Genomic DNA, 6,466 nt, shown 5'->3' with positions numbered 1-6,466 from the left:
TTCCCTTTAGTCTTACACTGCTAAATTAGGGGCGGCTAGCGCAGATAGTCCTCGTGTAGCTTTGCTCGAAATTCATAACAAACAAACGTTAGTCTTTCGTTGCCGGGATATTTTAAAAGTATGTGGTGAAAATAAATCAACCCATGGTTCACGTAACGAGAACAAATCAGTTTATTTCCTCCTTAAACGTTTTTACAATCTTGAACCCTGTAGTAATATTTAGTTTTAGAGTCTTTTGCAAACGACGCTAACGTTAAACAAATCCACTTACTTGGACAAAGTAATTCAATAAGTAACACACTGATTAACACTCTACAGGCGATAAAAAAACAAACAAAAAACTCTCAGAACCTTATATTCATAATATTTCTTCGAAGCTACTAGAAAAACAAAACATTAAATCTATGGTTTTTCTATGCCTATGTTAATATTATTAAACTTTCTAATCCTGACGTCGTCTTTATGACCCCGCAGCCCTCTCTAGCCAACAAGTTACAACATTAAAAATATAGCTTACAACAATATTGTAATCCCAATATTATCTCACAAACTTCAGATTTAGATTAGCCCTAAATCATTTACAAAGTGAAATTATCTTAAATAAACTTTATAGTGAAAAAAATATTAAGTAAACTTATTATAAAGAAAATTAGCTCTGATGGCGTTAGAAGTGATGGTCAGTCACACTTTTCGTTGGTTCTAGTCCACCACTTCCAAATTAGAGACAAGTAGCACAGATAGCCCTCGAGTATCTATACGTGAAATTCCAAAACAAACAAATAAAATTAATATAAAGAAATATAGGCTTAAAAAAACACGAAAAAAACAAAACAGTTCTTTGTTGCCAAGAGGCACTCAGATTTACTTTCACAATACACGAAGCCTTAATATACCTGTGAGTATTTATGCGTTCTCAATAGCTCACATCCAACAGCAAAACCTGGTGGAAGAAACTAAGAAAAGCATGTCAATGTTCTCTCACTGATCACTAGATAAGGAAAGTGGATTTTGTTTTTTTGGGGGGGTTGGAAATAAAAGCAAGTATTTCAAGCTTGCTTGTTTATTATTAAGCATAAAACTTATACAAAGGGTTATCTGTGCTCTGCCCACCGCAGGTATCAAAACCCAGATTTCAACGTTATACGTCCACAGACTTACCGCTGAGCTACCGGGTTGAGAAGGGGGTGGGTGGGCAATATCTTAAGCCCATCATATAAAAAAAATGGGTTGATGTTTGTGTTTGAATTTCGCGCAAAGCTACACGAGGGCTTTCTGCGCTAGCCGCCCCTAATTTAGCAGTGTAAGACTAGAGGGAAGGCAGCTAGTCATCACCACCCACCGCCAACTCTTGGGCTTCTCTTTTACCAACGAATAGTGGGATTGACCATCACATTATAACGCCCCCACGGCTGAAAGGACGAGCATGTTTGGTGGGATGGGGATTCGAAACCGCGTCCCTCAGATTGCGAGTCGAGCGCCCTAACCACCTGGCCATGCTGGGCCACAAAATGGGTTGAGCCACTATTTCTTAGGGGGGAGGGGAGATAGATCATGTTGACCTGCAAAACCACTAAATATTAAACAGGCAGACAGTGATTAACAGACAAGAAGACAACTTTTATGTAATGGATGGACAGCACGAAAATAGTAAGACATCAAGAAGAATTAGTGTAATAAATATTATCACTAAGAACAGACAGGTGGATTATTGTTATTATTAAAATATAGAATAAAACAGAAAGACAAAACAGAGACTTGGAAAGTTGGCCACTCAACACACGACTTATAAGGATTCTTGATGTAAAAAATATATTGAGATAAAATTGGAGTTACGATTTGAAAATAGTTGAATTGGCTTAAGTTGTTTATTTTCCAACGGATTAACTTTATCAAATAATTAAATTCAGAACTAAGAATGGAATTTAAACATTTAACAGTAAATTTTTACATACTTATTATAACTGTTACATTTCACGTTTTTCGTTGTTTTTTTTCTTTCTTGTAGCATTTTAACTAAATTTCTTAGTAAAGTATTATCATTTGACATAACAAGGTTGTATCAAGTTTTCCCGAAGTAATTAATAGCTCAATTAAACTTGCTTTCTGGTAAGTAACGTGACTATAAAATCAAACTAAGCATGAATATTTACCCCCCAGTGACACAGCGGTATGTCTGCGGACGTACAACGCTAGAATCCGGGTTTTGATACCCGGGTGGGCAGAGCAGAGATAGCCCATCGTGTTGCTCTGTGCTTAACTTCGGACAAACAAGCATAAATTTTTATTTTATTTTTTTTAAGAGACCAATATAGATATATTTTGAACACAACTTTTTCTTACGGTTTTTATGAGCAAATAAAACTTTTTTATAATAATGAAATAGTACAAAATGTACCCATGTTGGTAGTCAAAGGAAAGCAGCGAATAATCACGATTTATGAACGCTGTATATATTTAGTATCCTATTGTCGAGGGCAGATCGTCTCATGGACGAAGGGAATAACGAGTACCTTCTTTGGTTGGACGACACCAATCGCTTTTGTTTCTTTTTGTACAATGTCAAATTGGTAGCTTTTGTGACACCCATGCGCACAAGAAGGGGGCGATCCCATCCTCTAAATTGCACCCTTATATGTACAAAATATTTGAAATATGTCTTACGGCAGCCTCGGTTACGATCAAAATGCACCACTTTCAGTGAAAATTGTAATTTTGTTTTCGAGGAGGCAGTACTTCCGGAAGGCCCCGGCATGGCCAGGTGGTTAAGGCGCTCGACTCGCAATCTACGGGTCGCGGGTTCGAATCCACGTTACACCAAACATGCTCGCCCTTTCAGCCGTGGGGGCGTTATAATGTGACTGTCAATCCCACTATTCGTTGGTAAAAGAGTAGTCCAAAAGTTGGCGGTGTGGGGTGATGACTAGCTGCCTTCCCTCTAGTCTTACACTGCTAAATTAGGGACGGCTAGCGCAGATAGCCCTCGTGTAGCTTTGCGCGAAATTCATAACAAACAAACAATACTCCCGGAACATGACTTTTGTAACACATTTCTTTTTTTTTTCCTTCAAAAGTAGCATCTTCCACCCCACCCCACCCACTTCTATATTTCTTCCTACGCCCCTTAAGCCTAATTATTTTTTTGTTTAGCTTCGAAGCAAAACAATATGATTCGATGTCCACATAAAGCTATTTTATAGTTTATGGTTACTATTACTCCTTTTTTTCTTTTTTTTTATCGAGAGGGGGGGGATGCTCAGTCGGCTGGAAACCTAGATTTGATTATTGTTATATTTTAAAAGTTGAATAAGTGTAAAAAAAAAAAGGTATCAGATATAAATATAATTATATCTCTTCCCAAGTGAAACTAACTTCCATTGGTTCATTACACCTCAACTAATTGCCCTAGAGATGATGTCAATATTCGATAATAAACTCGTATCCTAAGACTAACATTATTTTTTCAATTGGATAAGTATCATGTATGGTATTCTCTGCCAGTTGTTCATTAATTACTTGAGTCGCAATAAACAAAATGTTATTTGGAAATAATTTATAAATAACGATGAAACGATAAATTTCCGGGAGTTCTAATTAGAAACGTATTTTCAGAAGTTACTTCAGTTATACAACGGGAGGGATCAACTGTATGCTTAGCTGGCTGTGACCAGTGTTTTTTAGTTGGTAAGGGCTCACATAATCGTAATCTTAAATGTAGAAGACGTATTAAACGAGCGCGAATATTTTAACATAGCACTGGACGTGTTTATTGAAAAAAGAAGTTTCTAGTTAGAGCAACAGTTACAAATATTTTAATTTCAAATCGAGCTACAGGATAAGTCTAGAAGCTACTTGTATAGAGAAGTCTCGCTTAGAAGTTGGAACGTTAGTGTATATATCTAATATTACACAGAATTGAAGTATCGGCCACATAGACCAAATGATAGATGCCGCCTGATTTAGAGGCAATCTGCTTCGTCGCGTGCTCCGTCATACACTTATACACGTGTACTCAGTTTGTTATCAGATCATAGCTATTCCCCAATGTCTAGCGGAAGGCTAGCCTGGCAGCGATACATTAGAAGCCTTCGTGGAGCTGAATTTACACAGCCTCACGTGCCTTCTTGCTTGCGAGATAAATTACATGTACACACGATTTTCAAGGTCGGACAGAATTGGAGAGATGTGATTAAGTATTCAGAAGTGAAAGCTACAATATCAGTCTGGACTTTGTTTACAAGGAATTTGAAGAAGGAATACTAAATCTCAAGTAAGCCTAGATTGTAAGATTTCGTTTTGTCAAAAAATATCTTCTTTCTGTGAGCTTTATTAACATGTTTTAGCATTATATGTACATAATACTTTACAAATGTCACCTTCGTCTCACGTGACACGTTCATGCGGAAGTAAGGGTGCTTCCTCTGTTTTGGCGTCTTGTGCGCAAAGGGTTAGGCCTAGTGTATGATTGCATTGCAAAAGCGCCTGAATAAAACGTTGTTATTGAGCTGGGAGTTTTTAAAAGCAGGCGTAAGTGATAAAAGTAAACAAACATTTCATTCGTGAGGGGTGGGGGAAAAAAAAGCTTCGTTTATTTATTTAATTTTTCTAAAGTACTTTATTTTATATGCCCAGAAAATAGAAAATATTACACGTAACTGTATTATTACCATTAAATTGTATAGTTGATGTTTATTCATTGAATATATATTAATTTGTAGATGTATCTGTATAGTTTTTGACGTTTTAAAATCATCAGTTTGTGTTTCTGTTGGTTCTGTCTGTAAGGCTAAATATATATATATGTATATATCATCCAGCTTTTATTTAAAAGCTCATTTCAAGTTTGCAGTAATCGTCTGGCAACTAAACTGGACCTTTGTTATTAAGGACAAAGTTATATATTTGATTATTTATGTTGTATACGATTGTTAACGTTAGAAGATTTCAAATTCATCGCAGTGCCACTGGGGGGGAGGAGGAGGGGGGGCAGGATTTTTATTAGAAAAAAAAAATTGTTAAATGCCACAATCTCTTTGACGTTGCTTTGATGAAATTCGTTAATATTTTCAATGTGCTGTTAAAATTGTCTTTTACTATTCAAATCTGCACGCTGGCAGAATTATTTTTCATTTTACCCCTGAAAAATGTGAAAAATTAGGTTTTGTAATAAAAATAATACAAGGTTGCCTTGATACTATAAAAAAAAATGTTGAATATCGTTGTGAGGGTTTCGATTGGTTGGCGGGTTCTTTTAGATGATCTGATGAAAGTAATGCATAGTCCATGCCACTTAACGATAACGAAAGTCTCGATAGAAATTATACTTATTTGTTATTTTTCTAGTGAGTGTAATACTTCTCATTTTACTATTATTTTATTTGCCCGGCATGGCCAGGTGGTTAGGACGCTCGACTCGAAATCTGCGGGTCGCGAGTTCGCATCCCCGTCCCACCAAACATGCTCGCCCTTTCAGCCGTGGGGGCGTTATAATGTTACGGTCAATCCCACTATTCGTTGGTAAAAAGAGTAGCCCAAGAGTTGGCGATGGGTGGTGATGACTAGCTGCCTTCCCTCTAGTCTTGCACTGCTAAATTAGGGACGGCTAGCGCAGATAGCCCTCGTGTAGCTTTGCGCGAAATTCAAAACAAACAAACACACTATTATTTCGTAGTTGTCGTTATCGCACTCTGTCCACTGTGGGAAATCGAACTCCGGATTTTAGCATTGTGAGATCGTAAACTTACCGCCGATTCACTGACTAGCTGACTCAATAATCAGTTTTTGTCTCACCTAACACGCGTTATATATCTTTTAAATCGTTCCTAATTTTTCAAGAAAATTCTAGTTATTACGTCACGCGTTGATCACGTGACGTAAAACTATCTCTTGCCAACAACGATACAAAAAAGTCTAAATTTAGAAAATAAATCTTTAAACATTACCTCTCCCTGAATTGTGAAGTCATTTAGACAATCTTATTACACATATATAAAAGAATGGTACTTTTTTTGTTGTCTTTCAAAATTTGTAGTTTACACTGGAGGGATTTAGACATTTTGATAAAAAGTTGAGAAAAAACGACCTTATATACTTTTTTTTTAACCAACGTTGCGCCTTTGTGTATATATATTAATCCTGAGGAAACCGCAGAGGTGAAACTTTGGTTATATGTATGGAGTGTAAAGGTTGTTTTTTCTTCCATCCAACAAGTAGTGCCTCCATCCAACAAGTGATGCATCCATCTAACAAGTGGTGCTTCCATCCAACAAGTGGTGCTTCCATCCAACAAGTGGTACCTCCATCCAACAAGTGGTACTAGCTCCATCCAACAAGTGGTGCTTCCATCCAACAAATGGTACCTCCATCCAACAAGTGGTACTAGCTCCATCCAACAAGTGGTGCTTCCATCCAACAAATGGTACCTCCATCCAACAAGTGGTACTAGCTCCATCCAACAAGTAGTGCCTCC

General features: G+C 37.1%; 1 protein-coding gene across 1 annotated transcript in view; it reads left to right on the top strand.

Annotated features, from left to right (window-relative positions):
• Positions 1-4,052: 4,052 nt before the first annotated feature.
• LOC106464624 overlaps positions 4,053-6,466 on the top strand; it is a 16,245-nt gene continuing 13,831 nt past the window's right edge. Inside the window, exon 1 of the mRNA XM_013924779.2 lies at positions 4,053-4,267. The gene's annotated coding sequence lies outside the window, so the exon portion shown is untranslated. The remainder of the gene's footprint in view (positions 4,268-6,466) is intronic.

This window comes from Limulus polyphemus, unplaced genomic scaffold, assembly GCF_000517525.1.
Source record: "Limulus polyphemus unplaced genomic scaffold, Limulus_polyphemus-2.1.2 Scaffold1702, whole genome shotgun sequence".
Classification (NCBI taxonomy): Eukaryota; Metazoa; Arthropoda; class Merostomata; order Xiphosura; family Limulidae; genus Limulus; species Limulus polyphemus.
This window is presented reverse-complemented; position numbering and strand designations above follow the sequence as displayed.